This window comes from Aedes albopictus, chromosome 3 (assembly GCF_035046485.1).
Source record: "Aedes albopictus strain Foshan chromosome 3, AalbF5, whole genome shotgun sequence".
NCBI classification, from domain to species: Eukaryota; Metazoa; Arthropoda; class Insecta; order Diptera; family Culicidae; genus Aedes; species Aedes albopictus.
The window spans coordinates 135,218,633-135,241,076 of record NC_085138.1 but is presented as its reverse complement, the minus strand read 5'-3'; the positions used below and the strand labels follow the sequence as shown (position 1 = coordinate 135,241,076).

Here is a 22,444-nt window from a genome sequence, read left to right as displayed (position 1 = left end):
CCGATGTTGTCAAAAATAAGGCGTTTTTGACTAGCGGACACGTGGGATTAGCGGGGATCCAGTCTTCCTGTATTGTGGTGAGAATTCGTCTTGGTTGTAATTTGGTGGTATGTAGATAGATTTGTGATAGCCAGTAGAATAAGGACTGTTCATTAAAGAAAGTGGACATCTGTTTACCAATAGTTTAGAGTTAAAACTAAACAAAAAAATGTGGATTTTTGCTCAGTGTGTAAAAACATTGTTCACTTCGGCAACACATTCAAAGAAAACGGAAAAAGTAAGAAATTTCGAGCGATAGGGCGTATTAGCTTTGCGACTAGCTGATTAATTCTGCACAAATGGTGTTCCAAAAAGTTGTCGTTTCGAGAATTTGCTTACTAATACACTTCCGGGACCGCAATTTTTTAACGCTAAGCAGGGGACAGATGTGCCGGATGATGTAGGGTACATCAGAACTGAAAAATTTGGGAAAAAGTTTTTAGTGTGGCAAGCCAATTGTTCATGTGACTTAAAGAGTTCTTCGTATTTCACAACGGGAACAATCAACGGTGAAAATAACAGAAAGGAATGCATCGAAAATTGTCTTCTACTTATCTACCGAAAACATACGGATACATAGGCGGATCTGGCATCCGCTTATTACTCTTCTTCTACACTAGAGATGCTCAAGACGGAAAAAGTCGATTTTGTCGAAAAATGGCAAAATCCACAAAACTTCTCTGAACAGCGTCCTGTGGAAAGATACTGGACAATAATTAAGCGGCATCTTAAGAAAGATGGAAGAGAAGCAAGCTCTGTTGATTGATACAAAAAAATTTGGCCTGCGGCACAACGAAAAGCTACGGAGAAAGTTGTGCAGAATCTAATGAGAGGTATCAAGAGGAAAGTCCGAGCATTCTTCCGAAAAGCGAAGTAAATGTTCAAACTCACGTGAATTTGGCCACATGTATGTTGATTGTTATTTATAAAAAAATAAACTTATGGATTTGTTCGAAAATACATATTTTCTATTGAAAAACAGGTGTCCACTTTCTTTAATGAACAGTCCTTAACTAGCCACAGAAGTCCAATGTCGCGTCTATTCGTGTGACTAACATCTAGTTTGCCACGCCGTTACAGCGTCAGCAGCGGTACTAGAAGTGTCAAGTTAATTTTGTTTACCATAACAAAAGGTCCTCTACAAGATGGATAATTTAAAATAGTAAATTATTGTAATTAAAGTTATTAAAATAATTAAATAAGAAAACTGACTACAGCGCCATTGGAGTTCTAGTGTATTTCTATTTGATAGCCACTGGTGAGAATTTTCTCAAATTTCTTCTAAAACTTCTGGAAATTTCTTCTAAAACTTCTCTAATACTTTGCGGAATTTCTTTGTAATTGTTTTGGATATTTCTTCGGGATTTCCTTCAAAAAATCTTACTTTAAATAATTTGAAAAATTGATCGACATTTTCTTTGCCAATTCTTTGGACATTGGTTTTCTTAAAAAAAAATCGGATTTTCTTCGGTTTCTTCAGCATTTTTTTCAGAAATTCATTTTGAAATACCCCAAAACACATCTTTGAAATATTCTATGGCAATATTTTGGAAAACTTACTTATAAATTCTTGTAAAAGATCTTTCGGAAAATAATTTGGAAATTATTTTATCATCATTTTGAAAATTATTAAAACAACAAACTTGGTATTTCCTTCAAACATATTTTGAGAAATTTCCTCGTTAATTTTCTTGAAAATAGGGTAAAAGCACTAGACTTCGCCACTGCTCTAGTCTTCGACCCCGCCATACAAATTCATTTTTTCATGTATAAAGTGGCGAAGTTTTTAGCAAAATAAATAAATAAATAAATAAATAAATAAATAATAATAATAAATAATAATAATAATAATAATAATAATAAATATTAAATAGAACCTTTTCAGTACCGTCAAACGGGGTTACTTGCAACAGCGGTGTAACTTGCAACACGATGACATACATTAAATGTGAACTATTTTCTCATAATAATGAAAGCTAGTATGCTCCACTATTCCGGTTATCAAAATTATGTGTACCAAAGATCGTTTTAGTGGAAAAATCAGTTTTGTTTCTTTGTTTATTGCTTAGCTACACTGTTAAAACGGTTTGCTCATTTTATGTCATATAAACAAGTATGAAAATCGTTCTTTATCTCTCTCCTATGGTAAGTGTGATAAGCTTGATGACCTTGCTTGCAGTTAGGGTACCTAATAGTAAGCTTAGTTGAAAAATAAAAGATTGATAAACTTATCGACTAACTAATGAAAAAAATCATTATCATTTTCGACAACCGCTGTGGGGTAACTTGCAACAGTTGAAATTAACAAATTTTTCAATAATTTACTTTCAGTTCACGATACTTTAGATAGAAATAATTAAAATGGATCATTTATTAACTACGTAACGTGCTCATATTCAAATATCGACTCAATTTCACTATTTTTTGCACGTGATTTTCAAACATAGTTAAGGACATTCAAATTTTGACATTTTATTCATGTTTCACCTTGATGAAAAATTTATTTAAGTTTATGAACGTTCTATAACAATAACCAATATATATTCTGATCCTAGATGAAGTAAATTATTTCAAATAAATACCCAAAGTGACGGCTTTGATATTAACAAAGTTGAATGGGTGTGTAAATCATGTTATTTTAGATGAAGGAGAAAAACAGCACTTCAAACTAAACATTAGCTTAAGATGTCTCACTTTACATTTTCAACAAGTTACATTAAGCTTTGTTGACACTTTGTAACTAGTACTGAGTCATGAGATCCATATATATTTTATATTTGAGGGTCGTAAGATCTGCTGTGAAAAAATATACTCTCGCTCTTATAATAATTACCATTTCTTAAATGAAAAATCGTATTCCAGTTGATTAATGTACATCTTTTCAAAGCATTTTTCACAAACTTATAATACAACCAAGAATTAGAATGCTAGTGCAGTTTGATGGTAGCTAACTTAGCTTCATGTCATGTGCTGCAAGTAACCCCACAAATGGGGTAACTTGCAACAAGCATGTATTTCGCACCTCCTGATAAAGTGGCAACGTATTTTGGCAATTGATGTCCTGCATAGTATTCTACTCGTGGTAATTAGTGTACAAGATGGTTTAAAGTATTTCTCAAATGTTTAGATTTTCAATGATATTGTTTCAAAGTCGAAAAGTGTTGCAAGTTACCCCATTTGACGGTACACAAAACCACTCATATTTCGATTCACACAATGGTAAACACCGAAAACGTTTGATGCGCAAAACCACGTGGCTTTGCACCTGTCTGTCTGCCCAGAATTTCTACACACGGTTGATAGGTCCACCGCAAATATTGATCGTCTTTGATGGTTGCAATATCGAAATGGAACCGCAAACTTTTGCGAACAGAACTGGATGTTGAAACACCCAGAGCACTGTGGGCCAGAAAGCTAAATGTCGCACATTCTAGGCGGTTTGTTGGATGCGTACACAACTATTTGCAACCTATCCAACTTATGACAACGGTCTGAATACTGGGCTCCCCAGTGCAGCAAACTTACACGGAAAACCAAAATTACTTAACCTACTCTCCCACCGATGTTGTCAAAATCAAGGCATTTCTGTCTAGTGAGCACATGGGGTTAGCGGGGTATAGCCTGTGATGATTCTGCTTGGTTGCAATTCGGTGGTAGACCTGACGGATCGAAACTCCCGGACGAGCTCAGGCGACATCCCGAACGGCGATGGCGACAAGTTGAGTGCTCAGGACGATGATATCTAGGCAGGAGGGGTGGTCCATAATAGTAGTCAGCGGGAACGGCGCAAAACGAGTTCTTTCAGCAAATTTCTTTAAAAATTCCATCGGCAAATGTTTCAACAACTTCCCTACCGCGTGCAGCATAATCGTCCCATGTCAATAGGGTCATACTTTGCTGCACACGGTAGTTCTCTATCGATTGCTTCCAGTTTCTTCGACGATAATTTCGGAATTTCTCCTGCAATTTCTTCAGAAATTTCTTCGGAGATTCCAGATTCCTTAGGAAATATTTTGGCGAATTTCATTGTTCATTTATTTGGGAGATCCTTCCTCTTCGAAATTAATCGGGTAAAATTAGAGATTGTTTTTTTTTTTGGCAATTTCTTCTGGACTACTCCAATATTTTACGAAGTTTCTTTTTTTTATTTTATTGTGTGTTACCATAATTCCTCAAAAAAATCATTCTTCAAATAACTTGGGAGATTCTCCAGCATTTTCTTTAACAATTCCTCTGGAAAACCGTATGAGGATGTCTTCGAATTTCTTCGAGAACATCTCCAGCAATTGGTTTTGAATTTTTTTTTCAGTAATATTTCATTCAAAATTTGTTTCAGCAATCAATTTAGAATTTTTTTGGAAATTCCTTCGAATTCTCTTTTGTAAATTCCCAAAGCAATTTTTTTTTAATATAGTTTGTGAAGGTAATTCGGAAATTAATTTAGCAGCTTTTTAGCACTTGCTTCGGGTAATTTTTGTGAATTTTGCAAACAGTTGATTTGGTACTTCCTTCAAAATTTTTTTTTGATATTTCTACAAAAAACTCCTTTCATATTTTTTCTTCAATACCACTAGTTTACAGCATTTTTGAACTCGGTAAGCTGATGATCGTTTTTGGTGTAGAATCATGTCCTGAGTTCGAAAACGCTAAGGAAAAAATTTACAGTAGAGCGGAATTTTTTTCGACTTTCCATACAAGGCTGATGATTTGAAATCGACTTTTGTTCTATTTTTAAGCAAAGTCGCTCACTTCACACATCTCATTCTCTGTAATCAATGCTCCGATTGAGCTGAATTTTTTACTGTAACTCGCCTGCATATGATTTGTCAAATAAACGTTGAGAAAGAATTTTTAAATTGTTTTTTGCTTATTGAAAAATATACATTTCTTCAAATATTTTTGGAATTTTCGCTAAAATTTAAGGAGATTGTCCCCAAAACTCGCCAATATCTTGAATTCCATCAATCTAACGCAAACCCTCCTTTCAGATGATCGAATGGTATTATATTCAGCTTTTAATTTATGGAAAGAGATTTAAAATTGGTTGAACAAAACGCAAGGTATTTGAATTTTATTAAATTCGATGTTTTAAAAAGTCGTAAAACTCGATATTGAGCTAAAGCTCAAAATCTGTTCTACTTTAATTTTTTTGAAGCACGGATTCGAAATCAGCGCTAAATTATGCTTCAAAAATTTTGGTCGTTGACAGGAGTTCACGACTTTCGTTTTATTTTGTAAACTAGTGTATTTAATTATGTTTTAGTCGATTTCTTTGAAAATTCATTCGGCAATTCTACTTTAGCAATTCCTTCGGAAACTGCTTTTGGAATTTCTTTTGGTTTCCTCCAGCATCTTGTTTGTCAATAGTTTAAGGAATTTCATCATTAATTTGTTTCGGGAATTCTTCAAAAGAAAAAAAATATTAACTTTTTCAGCAACTTCTTCAAGATCTCTTTCGGAAAATTCTTTAGAAGTTTCAATGAATACTTAGTTGGAATTGAATATTACCATCTACATATATGCATACGAACACTCTTTCGAGATGGCCTTCCGAAAATTATTTGAAAGCAGGAAATTTCTTGGAAATTTAGGTAATTAGGCAATATGATTTTTTTCTGTTGATTAAGTGGAATTTCCTTTGAGATTTTCGCCAAATTATTTGGGAATTTCTCGGAAAAATGTAGAATGTTTTTTGGTGATTATTTGGTAATTAGTTCATCAATTTAATTAGAATGATTTCGTCAATTAATTGAACTATTTGAGGGGCCCAGAATCAAAGGGGTGTAAGTGGCCATTTTGTCGATTTTGAACTAAGCATATAACAAAATTCTTCATATTTCAAGCTTTCAGGAACTTATTTAAGATTGTTTTTATGATGATTGGAAAAAATTACAAAAATCAGAGAAAATTGGGTTGATTTTGAAACTCCATACATTTTGTATGGGATGAGAAATTGGTCAAAAACTTTAAACCACATTTACTCGAAAGTGGGTTTTGTCACTTTGCTTCTAACCCCCTCATTTGTAATTTTCTTTGGAAAATCCTTTTATTTTATTATTTTGAAATTTTACTGACGAAAATAAAATATAATTTCTTCGGCAATCTCGTTTGAAATTCTGTAAAAATTATTTAGGTAAATTATTTTGAAATTCCTCAGATTTTCAAGAATTTTTTTGTTGGTTACATTTGGTAATTTGTTAAAAAAAATATTTGAAATTTCCTTCGGCAAATTGTTTGTGAGATTCATTGGATTTTTTTTCAGTAATTCTTTTGGCAATAAGTTTAGCAATTTCGTAGGAAATTGAGTTGACTTTAGTCATTTATTTGAGAATCAGTACGGAAATTTCTAGTATATTGATTGATTTGTCTTTATTAAAGAGACTTTCAGCCCTTGGCTTGTTCGTCTCTCCCTAGTATATTTTTTTTTTGTAATTTCTGCAGCAACTTGAATAAGAGCTCATTTGAAAATGGCCTCGGCAATATATTTGAAAATGTATTCTTCCGAAAAAATTGAATTTTCTTGATAAATCTTTTGATAATTTCTGCGGCAATTCTTATAATGAGAAATACAGTATGCGGCAGGAAAAAATGCGAAAGTGTTTTTCAACTTCAAACCTCATTTTCGTCCATTTGACATTAACCAATCTATGTTTCAACGTTCCATGATCTATAATAGGCTAGTTTTCTGAAAAGTTAATTAAAAAATTTCCCATTTTGGTCACTAACCTTTACAGGGCGGCGCCTGAAGATGAAGACAACCAGAATTTTCAAACCGCAGAAAATCGCACAGGTCGCTAAATTTCGCATCTGATAAAACAAAATTTTTGATTTTCTCTACAATATCATCAAATATATGTACTTATTTCATCTGGTATGTGAAACTACATGGCTCTGGATCAGTGTGGTCTGGTTGTTCATCGAATTTGAGCTAATTTCGTTACTGTTATAGTCATTTTGTTTAATGACCATTGGGCGCGCAGTTTATTGATATCCGTTTATTAGGCCTACATTATCACATGTAAAACATCAAATATGTTCATTTTTATTTTTCAGTGCTAGAATATAGACATTGACTGATACACTGTCATGAAAAAATAGTCATATATATCCCATATCTAGCGTGTAATAGTGCCTTGAACTTTTCGCATTTTTTCCTGCCGCACCCTGTACAGTTGAAATTGATTTCAGACATTCGCAAGGAAATCACACTTTGGCAAATTATTGTAAAAATCCTCAGAGATTTTCAAAAAAGTTTTTTGTTGGTGTTTTGGAAATTTCGTTGTGAATTAAGTTGAAATTGGTTTTGGCAATTAATTATATATTTTTCAATTACCATCGACAAGTTATTCAGAAACTTCTTGGAAGTTTTTCGCTAGTTTTTTAGGTGACTAGATCGACAAATTCGTAGGAAATCGAGTTGATTTTAACTTCAGTAATATATTTGGAAATTTCTTTTAAATTTCCTTCAGCAAATTATTTGAGAATTCCTTCGGAAATCTGTAGTATGTTTTTTTTTTCTATTTCGTTAAAAATTTGTTGGAAATTGACTTCGATTGTAATTTTAAAAATATTTGTATTTGTTTTCCGGAAAATTATTTGAAAAATCTCTCGAAAATTTCAGAATTATTATTACAGTAGTTCTTCTGGTAATTCATTTTGTAATTCTGATAGATATTTATTTGAAATTGTCTTTAGTAGTTTATTTGGATGTTTCTTTGCGATTTCCGTAGAAGTTTATTTGAAATTGCTTTGAAAATTTCTTAGATTTTTTTCAGTTATTTGCATGCATGGCCAAATAATGTGATGAATTGAAATTTACTTCGGCTATTTATTGTAATATTCCTTCAGAAAATTTTTTGGAACTTGTTACATAAATTTCTTTGGCAATTTTCTGGTTATTCTTTCTGTAATCCACTTGAAATTTATTTCGGTTACTTATTCATTATTGCCATTGGGATGTCCTTCAGCAAACTATTAAAAGATCCAATCGAAAATTTTAAAATCATTTCTTTTATGATTTTATCGGCAATGCATTGGACATTCAGAGGAGGCTGCCTTAGACAATTTATTTTGAGATTTACTTTAGCAAATTAATTGGAAATCCCTTGTGAAATTTTTAAGAATTGCTTCGAGATTTCCTGCGGAAAATTATTCAGAAATTTGTAGGATGTTTTAGTAACTATTTTGGTAATTCCTGTTAGAGTTCATTTGACATTGTCGCCGGCCATTTATATTTGAATTTTTTTCTCGAAAATGTCTAAGAAATTTTTTTTTGGGAAGATCATTTGAAATTCCGTTGATATTGATTTAGGGAATATGCTTGTTAATTCGTTTGAGATTTCCTTTGGCAAATTATTGTGAATTTCTTCAGAGATGTTCAAGAATTTTTTTGTTGGTTATTTTCGTAAATTTTTCGGAATTTCGATGTGGATTAAGTTGAAATTGATTTCGGCAATTTGTTTGAAAATTTATTACAAATTTCCTTCGGCAAATTATTTTTGAAGGTTTTTTGTTTTTTTTTTTTTTTGGTAATTAGTTCAGCAATTTCGTAAGAAATCGAGTTGATATTGACCTCAATAATTTATTTGGAAATTTCTTTTCCTTTAGAAAATTATTTGGGAATCCTTTCGGAAATATGGTGTATTTTTGCCTTTCTCGTACACCAAGGTGTACCGAAAGGCTATATGTTCACTCCAAAAACGAAAATTTGATAGAGCCCCCGGAGGGGTCAAGTGTTATATACCAATCGACTCAGCTCGACGAGTTGAGATTATGTCTGTGTGTATGTATGTGTGTGTGTGTATGTGTACAAAAAGGTTACCTCATTTTTAGATAGTAAATATGAACCGATTTCAACGACCGATGGTTCATTCGACGGGGAACATTGTCCCATTGTTTCGTATTGAAAATGGTTCAGATCGGTCCAGCCGTTCCGGAGTTATGGCCATTTAGGTGTTCCGGATCGGTACCACAGGAAGGGGTCAGATATGAAAATGCAACAAACCCATGCATGCGACCCATCAAACCACGGCATTTTCGATTATCTGATGAATGGGAAGTAGGAAAATAGTCTCTGACTATATCTGAACCGGTAGTGTTCCGGAACCGGTTCCGGGTGTCCCGCCGGAAGTGGCCAAATAAGAAAGTGAACATAACCCATGCATGCGACACGTCAAATAGCGGCTTTTTCGATAACCAGTTGAATGGTAAGCAGGAAAATAGTTTCAGACCATGTATGAACCAGTAGTGTTCCGGAACCGGTTCCGGATGTCCTGTCGGAAGTGGCCAAATAAAAAAATGAACCAAACCCAGGCATGCGACACATCAAAGAGCGGCTTTTTCGATAATCAGATGAACGGTAAGCAGGAAAATAGTTTCAGACTATATCTGAACCGGTTGTGTTCCGGAACAGGTTCCGGATGTCTCGCTGGAAGTGGTCAATTAAAAAAGTGAACCAAACTCATGCATGCGACACATCAAAGAGCGGTTTTTTCGATAACCAGATGAACTGTAAGCAAGAAAATAGTTTCAGACCATATCTGAACTAATTGTATTCCGGAACCGGTTCCAGGTGTCTTGCCGGAAGTGGCCAATTAAAAAAATGAATCAAACCCAGGCATGCGACACATCAACTCATCATAAATGTTCGTTAACCAGATAAACGGGCAGCAAGAAAATAGTCTCTGACCACACATAAGATTACCGGCAGTGTTGCAGAATCAGGATTGGATGCATTGCTGAATTTACGCAGGTCAACAAAATTGATGCAAGCGATTAATATGTGTAAAAGAACAAAATCTTGATAAAAATTTAAGCGATCTTGTCAATTTACACCATTTTAGGTTCCTGAGGCGTCATTATACAGTAGGACGGATCAACGTTGTATGGAAAATTTAAATTTTATAATTGCGTCTAAAATTACTGCGAACAATTTGCAATGCAACTGGTTGAGCCCTCGCGCTCTGTAACACGGTTGAAATTTGAATGGGTTTCATTATGGGAAATTTCGCTTGCATTTTTTTTGTCAAATTTTGCAATGATAATAAAATATAGGCTAAAGTGTGCAGAAAAAAAATGCATCCTGTGCTAGTGAAGGTGGTCAAGCAATCAACTGAGAGGTTTGATGTTTTTCAGCTCTGACTATACACTGACCCCACACGTATGAATCATCTAAGGGTTTTTGCGATAGAAAAAAATGAATACAGAAGGAAAAAAACATATATTTGAATGAAGTCAAAACCAAACAGTATGGTTGTGTCTATACTTCCAATTCACAAGCCCTTTGCTCATTGAATATAATGAAAAATGGTAAAATTTTGACTTTCTAGAAGAATGTCAGAAACCACAATTTATGAATCGGCAGGATACTTGCCCAAAAATATGAATCAGTTGAGACACTATTTATGAATCATCGTTTTTTTTGCAAATTTTGTACAGCTCATGATTATATACGTCTCTATGGCTGTAGAATCACCATCTTAGAACACATGAGTGAAAAAAAGAAGCAAGAAATCTGAATTAATTCCAGCACCTAAGAGAATGTGATCTCCTTTGAAGATGTAAAAAACTTCAACATGGTATTTACACATTCAATTTACATGCAATTGAATACTTCGAATGCGCTAAAAGTTATCGCAATACAGGCATCGGAGTTTTCAAAGCTATTTATAATTAATTATTGATTACTGGGTTCTAGCAACTTTTTTTTAATCGTTGCTTGCAATTCTTTTATTGGGATACTAATCACCACCTCTATATAGCGTCACATCAGCTCCAAATGAATAAAACGGCGATTCAACCGAAAATCTCTTTTAGAGTTGTGGCCACCAACATGTTTTCAAAAGCAGTTTTGTACTATCTCATCCCACATGTTTCAATCAGCGTAAGCCCAAAATGTAAAAAAATCTTGCTTTGGTCAATGATTGCTCCTGATACGCCCTCTATCAAGTGTCCAGCAGCGATAAAAATGAACAAAATGGCATCGAAACGGTCGAAGGTCATGCATGTTATGAATGCTGAGAATCTCTTACAAAATTTGAAAAAAAAAACTAGTGAAAAACATATAAAAAGTTGCAAAATTTATTGCGATTTTTCGCCTGATTCATAAATTGTGACATGCCCGTGTTTTCCCCACATTTTATGAATCAGGTGTTTTGCTCAATTTTTTAGGTGAAGTCGCTATTTCACAGTACTTTTCCTTCATAAACACGCTGATTCAACATTTTAAAGTTAGTTGCAACTTAACTTTTTCCCAAAAAGTCGATCAGAATCGTCTAAATTGTCAGTTGTTTTCTAATTGACAACAGTCACGCGTCTTGCAAAAGCGGCTAAAAAATGTAAACATTGACAGCATAAAAATGACGCCGCAAATTTTCGTTGATTTTGGAAGCAAAATCGGATTCTACGCTGTAACAACTATTGTGCTGTTCGATATACACAAGGATTTGTCCTGCAAAAATACTTTTAGGATGGTCTGTGACAAGTTACCGTGTGATTTTGTTATTTGAATCCGGCTGATTCATAAACTGTGGGTGATTCATCGGTGTGGAGTCACTGCACATTTAACAGACCGTCGGAATATGAGTCATCAATAAGTTTCCAAATTCCGTTATGGCTTTGATAAAATTCTTGCTTTTCTGAATAAGGCCGACACAAATTTCGAATTTCTCTTAAGTCCAGAGGGGTCCCCCCTTGGACATTTTGGTCGGAATTCAACATTTTGAGGAAGGGCACAAATAAATAAATCATTTTTTTTTTCAAATTGTAAGGTGAAATTAGAGTCTTTCTGAAAATTTCTTATCAAATCCGATGAGTTAAGCGGTTTTGCTTAATTGCTTGAGATTTTTTTCATCAAGTACATTTATTATTTATCAACTCCACTCCCATTGATGAGTCAACGAGCACTGTGAAAAAAGAAGAAAATGAGATTCATTCCATTCTAGAGTATTCTCAGGATTCAGGAACACTTCGGCTTATGGCGACGGAAAAAATGTTGAGTACATATTCGACGAGAAAGGCACTATCACCACTAGGTGGATTAATCTGGGTTTTTTAAATTTCTGTAGCAATTTCGTTAAGAACACACTTGAAATTGACAATATAAATGTAAAGATATTTGTGTTTTTTTCCGGAAAATTCTTTGAAAAATCCTGCGAAAATTTCTATATTGTTCTTTCAGTAGATCTTCTGGAAATTCGTTTGGATATTCAGTTGGATATTCCGTTGAAATTGTCTTTTGTTGTTTATTTGAAAATTGTTTGAGATTTCCTTAGAAAAACTTATTAAGAAATTGCTTCGAAAATGTACAAGTTTTTTTTTCAGTTAGTTGTTTAGTAATCCCCTCATAAATTTTGATAATTTCGAGAAATTTAGATTTAATTGGCAATGCATTTGACATTCAGAATAAGTCTACTTTAGAATTTCTCTGGCAAGCTAATTGATAATCCCTTGAGAAATTTCTATGAATTGCCTCAAGATTTCCTGCGGCGAATAATTTTGAAATTTATAGGATGTTTTTGAGAAATCTTTTGGTAATTCCTCCAGCAACTTCGTTAAGAGTTCATTTGGAAATATATTTGAATATTTATTTCTCCGAAAAAATATTTGTTTTTTTTTACAAAAATGTCTAAGAAAATTCTCTAGATGAATTTTGCAATAGTCTCATTTGAATCTTATTTGAAAATCTGTTAAAATTGATTTCAGCAATGGGGCACGTTCGGTGTAGTACTAGATTTGTAGTAATGAGCTGAATTTTTGTATGGTGAGAAGGTCAATTCTCCGTTTCTGCAATGAAATGGTGGAAAAAGTGTGGGTATTATGATTCCTTGCTTAAATTGATGCTGTTTGAGCAAAACTTTGGATAACTATGTTGTTTATGTTGCAAGAAATGGAGAAAACAACAACACAGTTACCCAAAGTTTTGCTCAAACAGCATCAAATTAGGTAAGGAATCATAATACCCACGCTTTTTGCACCATTTCATTGCAGAAACGGAGAATTGGCTTTCTCACCATACTAAAATCCAGCTCATTACTACAAATCTAGTACTTCACCGATCTGTCCTATTTCCTTGTTAATTCGTTTGAAATTCCTTCGGCAAATTATTGTGGAATTCCTCAGAGATTAAAAAAATGATTCATGTTGGTTATTTCAGTAATTTACTCGACATTTTCGTTGCGATTTAAGTTTAAACTGATTTAGGTAGGCTCAGTTATGGCTATAGTACCTCAAATTCGCCAGTCGATTTTTAACCTTTAATGATGTAAATCAACAAGAAAAAAATTTGAACAACAGATCACGTTCACAAAAGATAAATGCAATCATTCAAACTTCACAATTTGCAAATAAATCATGTTTCTTAAAATTTTGGCTTCCTTGCATCCTATTTCGCCATAGTGTACCAGTTATGGCTAATCCCATAAGGAATGCATGTAAAAAGTTGAACCGAAATTAACAAATGTGTCCATAACTGGTACAGGGTTCCTATCATTGGCACACCCCGTAATAAATACTAAAAGTAGTTTTGGACCTGTTTCTATATTTTTCCTGTAAAGTATGAAAACTAATCAATCAATTGATATATCGATGACATTCGACGGTCTTTTTCTTATTTGTGTAGTTCTTCTTAGGTAGTGCGATAACTGGTACAGGTACCCTAATTTATTTGATTTCTTCAGGAACTTCTTTTAATTTCTAAATTCTTCTGATAACTAGTGTGACAATTTCGTAGGAAATCGAGTTTATATTGACTTCAGTAATTTATCTGGAAATTTATTTGATATTTCATTCAGCAAATTTTTTGAGAATCTCTTCGAAAATCTCTAATATGTGTTTCGTAGTTTATTCAGTGATTTCGTTGGAAATTTGGATGAAATTGACTTCGACAATGGCAGTTTAAATTTCTTTGTTATGTTTTCTGGTACATAATTTGACATATTTTATTTGAAAATTTCTTAATTAAAATTTTGATAGTTCTATGGTTTATTCGATTATTTTGTAGGAAATTCAGTCAAAATTGTCTTTTGCAAATTATTTGAATATTTCTTTGAGATTTCTTTAACAAAATTATTTATATAATTCCTACGAACATTTCAAAGAATTTATTTTTCAGTTATTCGTTTGATAATTCCTTCAGCAATATCGTTGAATTCTGATTCTGGTGAATTGAATTCAAATTTTGTAATTTATTTTGAAAATGCGTTCGGCAAAGTATTTGGAAATTATTTCATAAATCCCTTGGTAATTTTTCTGGGAATTTCTTTTGCAGTTCAACTTTAAAACTTTTTTTATTATTATTTTTGAACTTTCATCGGCAATGTATTGTTAAATAAGAAAAAAATGTCTTCTACAATTTAGTTTTGGGTCAATTGAGATTTTGTTAAGCGAATTTCAGGATTTGGTAATCCCTCGGGACATGTCTACGTCTTTTCGCTATAAATTATTTGGTAATTTCGTTGGAAATACTTTTGTGCATGAGCATGAGTGTTCCCCGAAAAAAAAATGCTTTTCAGGATTGACTGGAAAAAAATTTTAAGTTTTGTCGCCAATTTTTTATTCCTGGTCCATTGCCCCGTCCCTGCCATCGATTCCTTTTGCAGTCCTATCATCCGTTAAAACGTGCATAAATATATCCTAAACAAACATTCGGTAGGCTCCCGCTCAAAATTGTTGGTTGGCAGCTTCGTACACGCGCCCAAACATATGTGACCATTCCAAATGGTTAGCGTTCCATCCTCAACGGACAGGGTCTGAACAGGGGTTGGCACGTGCATGAAACAAATGTGCGTTCCATCGATGAAAACGATAAAATATTTTGCATTCTATCGCGGCTGCTGTTGTTGTTGCTATTGTAGCTAGCTGTGTATGTACAACGTAGCGTCCGCCAATAATCACCAAACGAATGGGAACGATCTGCTGAACCGAATTGTTCTTTATTCCTCCCCGGGAGAGACGTTATCGCGCGGGTACCTCTATCCATGCCATGAATCGCGCGCTATGACCAGCTAGCTAGCTATATGTGTGCTATGATGGGTGGGAACTACCGAGCATTCCCATCGGTACACTCATTGCACAATTATGGGTCACTCAAGGAACAACCATTTCATAATATGAATCGTTTTTCATACAAAAATAACACTTTCATTATTTTTATTTTATATTCTCATCATTGAAACCTCTCTTTATTGCTTTAAATAAAAATCTGCTTGTAAAATTCACTTTAGGCGGTGAAAATTACTAAAATGTTGGTGAATAATGAAAACCACAATAATGGGTCAAAATTGGCTGTGTAACAATTATGGGTCAATTTGTTGCCTATTATGGGTCACTTAAGAGAAATCGGCTCAAAAATAATGTTTCGTCTATTTTTTTCAATGAATGATCACTTATTCTCGATAGATCAACTATCGCAGAATCTAAAACTGGTCTCAAACCTCTTAACGAAGCGTGTTTTCACGATTTGGAATCACTTTTTCAAAATTGGGTCAAAATCTCCAACACAACCACCGATAAACGCCTAAAAGTATGCAATGCCCATGTACGCAGAACTGTCAATATTATGCTGCACAAAAAATGACCCATAATTGTGTGATTTTCGGTGTTCCTTGGCACAATAATGAGTCACTTAAATTTTGCCAGAAATAAGCTTTAATTGGCTGCAGTCACATGAATTTCTACATTTAGAACGTTAATTATACCTTTGTTCTGGTGACGATACCATTTCGCACATGAAAATCACTGAAGCTCGCTTTTACAGAGCTTACGAAAGCAGCGCACGCACTGTCCGATATTCACAATCGAAGCGTTACTTTGACAGCTAGTTTTGCGCCGACCAAAAAAATATTGAAAATATGTATGTTTTGATGTATAAGCCCGTGTGCGATACGTATAGTGACACGAAACAAATCAACTTATGTGCGAAAAATAATAATAGCTAACAAAAGCTTGCAATTAATTAGTATTTATCTATTAAAGTGGAAAGTGACTAATAATTGTGTGTGACCCATAATTGTGCAATGAGTGTACCGAAATGATTAGCTCGCTCAAATGAGTTACGGCGCGGTCAAGGTGCGATTGTGTGGTGAGCGGGAAGGCGAGTATGCACTAAAACAGTTTAGCTAATTGAAATTAGGTAAATTATACATGCGTCGATTCGTATACGATTGGACGGACTTGGACTGTTGGTTGAGGGGTGGTTTCGTGAGAAAAGGCAGTTATTAACGCGTTTCGAGTTTCAATTTGCATAACTACCGCCAACCAACTGGCGACTTGTCGACTGATGATGGTTGCCTATAATGATGCAATAATAATTTAATTACCGCCTCTAAATGTATTGCTCGTTTACAAACAGTTGATGGTGTCGGCAAGCCACGAATTGGAGAGCAGTTATAAATTTATTTGGTAGGAAAACACAAATTGTTATTGCCCAAAATACTGCAACTTGCCAATTTAGTCAGTTCATGGTCACCTTTTTCTACTCCTACCTGTGAAGTCACGAGTTTTGCGATCTTATTCCATCGAGTATTTCCAGCACGTAGCCAAAAGAAGCCTTCAGCAGGTTTAACCTGTTTGTTGTTTTTGAGCTGTAGAAAAGCATCGTAAATCTTCAAACTTAGTTGTTTGTTGTTCCCATGTGTATGTTTTCCATGCCTATCAAGTACTTGTCAAAGTACTGCTTTCACCTTTCAATCATTTCACATTCTTCCGTCAAGCGGTTTCCGTCTGTAGCCTTTTGGGGAAGCTCGCGTTTGTATGAATGATGTGCGATGAAAATGTTTGCAAACAATATTTCTATCATATTTTCCAGTTCTGCATTCTCGCGATTGTACAAAGTAAAATTTAATTCTAATCGTTAGTTCTGAAAAAGACCAGGTCTGTTATTGAGTGGTATACAATGAAACAATTTCTATAGCTTTTCATCTAGTACTCAACATGGCACACGACAGAAGATTCTAGATAACACCATAATTGTCATATTACCATATTACCATATTACCATATTACCATAATTACATTTCAAGTTGAATAGCATACTTCAACTTACAGATGGTAAGTATAGTAGATGTTTGATAAGGCTATAAGTTGATAACTTCAACTGCTGACAGACATCAAAGAACTGTCAGTTGCTGCGAAATCTAGCTAAAGTGCATGTAAAAACCCTAATTAATCCACCTAGCGGTGATGGCACCTTCCTCGTGCCTTCGAAAACCCATTTCAACAAAACTCAAGTGACATGTTGATGAACATCGCACTTTCATACGTTTAACAAAAATCCATTTCATAGCACCAAAAATCATATCATTTATCTGAATTTTGATGTTTGAACCTCAAAATCTTAAGAAAAAGCTACTATCTTAAATTTTGAGCAGCCATTTTAAATTTAAGTTCGCCATCTTAGATATTCTTTGAATTTGGAGCCGTCATCTTGGATTTTAGACCGCCATCTTGGATACTCTGGTCATCATTTTTGGAGTTCGGACATCTTCTCTATGCCAAATATACCCATATTGCATAGTTTAGAGCGTAAAACGCCATTAAACAGCTGCCATCTTGATATTGAAACCGTCATCTTGGATATCCTGGTCGCCATTTTTGGACTTCGGACATCATATTCATACCAAATATACGCATATTACATGGTTTTGAGCCTAAAATGCCATTGAAGAGCCGCCATCTTGGATTTGGAGCTGCTATCTTTGATTTTAGATCGTCATCTTGGGTATTCTGTCCGTAATTTATGAGCTCCGGACATCTTCCTCATACCAAATATACCCATACTGCATGATTTTAGGGCCTAAAACTCAATTAAACAGCCGTCATCTTGAATTTGGAACCGCTATCTTGAATTTGTAGCCACCATCTTGGATATTCTGGTCGCCATTTTTGGACTCCAGACATATTTCCCATACCAAATATACCTATATTGCATGGTTTGATGGCCTAAACTTCCGTCAAACAACCGCCATCTTGAATTTGGAGCTGCCATCTTTGATATTCTGGTCATTATTTTTGGAATCCAGGCTTCTTCCCCATACCAAATATACACATATTGCATGGATTTAGAGCCAAAACTCTATTAAATAGACGCCATTTTGAATTTGGAGCCACCACTTTGGATTTTGGGAAGCCATCTTGGTTATTTTTGTCGTCATTTTTAGACTCCGGCCATCTTCCTTATATGAAATATACCCATATTTCATGGTTTTGGGCCCAAAACCCCATTAAATAGACGCCATCTTGAATTTGAAGCTGCCATCTTGGATATTCTGGTCGTTATTTTTATACTCTGGACACCTTCTCCATACCAAATTTACTTATACTACATGGATTTAGGGCCTAAAAATCCCTTTAAAAGCCGCCATCTTGAATTTTGAGCCGCCATCTTTGATATTCTGGTCGCAATTTTTGGACTCCGGACATCTTCCCCATACCAAATACACCTATATTACATGGTTGACGAGCCTAAAATCCATTAAACAACCGCCATCTTGAATTTGGAGCCGCTATCTTTGTTGATTTCAGACCGCCATCTTGGATATTCTGGACGCCATTTTTGGAGTCCAGGTTTCTTCCTCATTCCAAATATACTCATATTGCATGGCCTTAGAGCCTAAAACTATATTAAACAGCCACCATCTTGAATTTGAAACCGCCATCTTGAATATTAGGCTGCCACCTTGAATTTTGGGACATCATGGAATTTCTGATATCTAATGTTGATTTCGGCATAAAATTCGCCAACCATGCTAAAGCTTACAAAAATCGCCACAGTTTGATGTGTCGCATGATGGGACTTGGTTCAGTTTTATGTACGGCCAGTTGTACCGGTACTGGTTCGGATCACTGAAATGGCCATAACTCCGGAACGCCTTGACCGATCCGGACCATTTTAAATAGCAAACAATGCGGTAAATTCCGGTTCGATTTGAGCTATAATCCAAAAAAATCGTCCGTTAAGAAGTGCCTTTAAAGTCAGTGAACTTTTTTTGCGCACAGACATACATACATACATACATACACACAGACATCATCTCAATTCGTCGAACTGAGTTGATTGGTATATATGACTTGACCCTAGTATTCGATCGAAAATTCGTTTTTTGAGTGAACATTCAGCCTTTCAGTACACTTTGGTGTACGTGAAAGGCAAAAACATCGCATTGCAACAGAAATTCATTCGAAAACACATTAGGTTGCTGTTGACGTTGCATTTTGAGGGATAGCGAGGCGTTAACTGCAATGAGTTACTTTCGCTGAGACCGGCCCGTTAATTAAACATTGTTTTCTAAAGTGTTTTAAGTGGCGATTTTCTGGTTGGTTAGAGCCAAAACAATTTTTGCAGACCCCCTCGATTTTGGTCAATTGGTGGTCATCTGCGAGAGTTACTCAATATTATTACACTCTCCTGACAATCCGTTCAAAGCGTTTGAATTAAACTAATGTTTACTGAAATAGAATAAGAAAATCGTGCATTATTTTACGATTTTCTCCAGAATTACATCCGTACAAAAATTCCGCCCAGAAAACGTCGAAACCTAAATGGAAGCTGACTTAATTCCCCTGAAATATTCTTAACAATTAAGAAGCTCCCCAGTTAGCACAAAGTCGTGAATGATGTAGAACAGTATGCTAAAGTGGAGGTCATTCGCATACCTGCTTCTATTTAACCGCGTGTAATGTGTACGCATATCGCCTCCCCTTTAGCATCTTATTCAACATCATATGCGATCGTGTGTTGACTGGGTCTCTTGAACTCCCAGACACACTCCTAAAGTCCACAGAAACTTTTGGAATGCTCCTATAACCCCCTGAGACCACGAGAACATCTACGGAACGCCATTGCATCCTCCCGGAAGTACTTGAAAACGCCTGAAACATCATGCAAAGTTCTTAAATGTCCTGAAATCCCATGAAATTCACGAAACACCCCTGCCGCCTGCATGAAACCTGGAACGCGACTGGAACTCATCTGAAGACCCTTTGAAACGTCCTTGACCCTTCTGAAATTCCCTGAGATCTCCTAAGATTTTCTTGAGCACTCCTGGAACATCGTGGAATCCCCAGATCACCACTCGAATGCTCTAAAACCCACTGCACCACCCTTGAGTCCCCTTGGGACACTCCTGAAGTCTACAAGAACACCCTTGGAATGTTCTTGAAATCCCTTAGAACACCTCTGAAATACTGCGACTCCATTGAAATCCCATGGAATGCCCCTTAAAGTAATTGAAAGCTCCTGGAATGCTCATGAAACTACCTGTAGCTCCAATGAAACGCCCTCGAACATTCCTGAAATCCCTTGGAAATCTCTGATCATTCATGAAATTCTTGATATGCTTGGAACGCCCCTAAAACCCCCTAGAAAACCCATACATCCCTATAAAACCACCTAAACTCCCCTGAACCCCCTGCAAAGCTCCTGAAACTCCTTGATAATCCATGTAACGTCACAGAAATCCTCGAAACAACCCTGGAATCCCTTGTAATACCCCTGAAACACTCCTGAGACTCCAGAAACCAGAAGCCACTGGAATCCCACGGAACGACCCTGAAACCCTCTGGAACGCCCATAAACCCTTTGATACACCTCAGAGGTACCGTGAAAACCCTTGGAATTACGCCCCTGAATTTCAACCAAAAAAAAAAAATCAGGCAGTCTAGGTAATGCCAGTATTCAACAATTTGGATCATGGATACATCATCAGAAGTTGATGAAAAAAATAATAATTCAGTTTGAGCTTAAGCATGATTCACCGCACGTCGTTGCTGTTCCAGAACCGCCAGACCAGCTATAGGTGCTTGGGACCAACAGAACATGTTAGTGACTATCTTCGAAAAATGTCAATTGATATTCATGATGAATATTGATTGAAATGTTCCGAAGGTATTTGGTCGATGACATTTTCATTAAACATTAAACATAGAGCGGGTTTTCCGTGACTTTCTTGCAGAACTGGTTCAGTCGCACAAGTTTTTCATAAACCACTTAAATTTCAGGCTCAGATTCTGAAATGAGATGCAGGTGATTGAATTTAGATATGTCGAAATGACATTTTATGTACTGACCTTGTTGACACCACTCACCACATTTCATCTCTGCCTTCTGTCTACCCGACTAGAAAATTATATCAAGTTTATATCATATTGTGTTACGATGTTAAACTATTTTTCTATAACTTATTATGCTGTAAACTAGATGCAAAATGATGTTAAAATAACAAAAATTGTAGCAACAAGTATCCTGGTATTATCAAGATTATAACCTACTTTGTTATAATTATATCAAAATTATAACAAAATGTGATATGAATGTTAACTTTAGGATAACTACCCGACTATAAAATTATATTAAGTTTATATCATATTGTGTTATGATGCTAGAATAATTTTCTATAACTTATTATGTTATAAACTAGATGCAGGATGATGTTGAAATAACTTAAATTGTAACTAAAAATAACACTGATATAACCAAGATTATAACCTATTTTGTTATAATCATATCAACATTATAACAAAATGCTGTATGAATTTAAGCCTCAAGATTACTAGTTTCTATCAAAATTTGATACAATTTTGTAACATTGTTCTTCGAATGCCGAACACTCGCAACTAAATTATAATACAATGAGTTATCAAACAACATTTATAACATAATGTGATATAAATGAGTTATAGTATTTTGCAAACAATAAGGATATTGAACATGATTATATCACAATGGGTTATAAATATCATGGTTTGTTAGGATTATGTTATGTTTTTGTTACAATATCCTAGTCGGGTAGTTTCTTTCTTAATTTGAAACAATTTTGTAACATAATTGTTCAAATATCGAAGACTCGAAACTTAATTATAGTACAATAAGTTATTAAACAACATTTATAACATATTGTGTTATAATTGAGTTAGGGCCTGTCCATAAACTACGTAGACTCTTAGGGGGGGACGGGGGGGTCTGGCCAAAGTCTACGCTCCATACAAATTTCGAAAATTTTGTATGAACAAAAGTCTACGGAATGGGAGGGGGGGTCTGAGATTGCCCAAAATGAGTCTACGTAGATTATGGACAGCGCCTTATAGTATTTTCAAAACACCAAGGATGTTGAACATGACTATATCACAACGAGTTATAAATATCATGGTTTGTTAGGATTATGTTACATAATGGTACAATTTTCTAGTCGGGTGGCGGTAGCCATTGGAATTTTCTGTGTATGACCTCATAGTCTTGTACCTCCCAGATGTCCGGCGGTCAATGTTCATCCTTCGTCTGTAAGCTGTGCTACAATCGAAAAAAATCCACCTAAAACGAACGTTCCCTAGAACGCATCTTCTGTGCAGTTGCGGAGCTGATATTGAATTGTTCCCACCGATCGATTTCTCTTCATCGATTTTCTTTTTGGTT

At 35.1% G+C, this 22,444-nt stretch overlaps 1 protein-coding gene across 2 annotated transcripts in view; it reads left to right on the top strand.

Moving 5' to 3' along the window:
* Positions 1-22,444, top strand: part of LOC109408491 (furin-like protease 2) — a 1,190,934-nt gene that overhangs the window by 663,931 nt on the left and 504,559 nt on the right. The window lies entirely within an intron of this gene.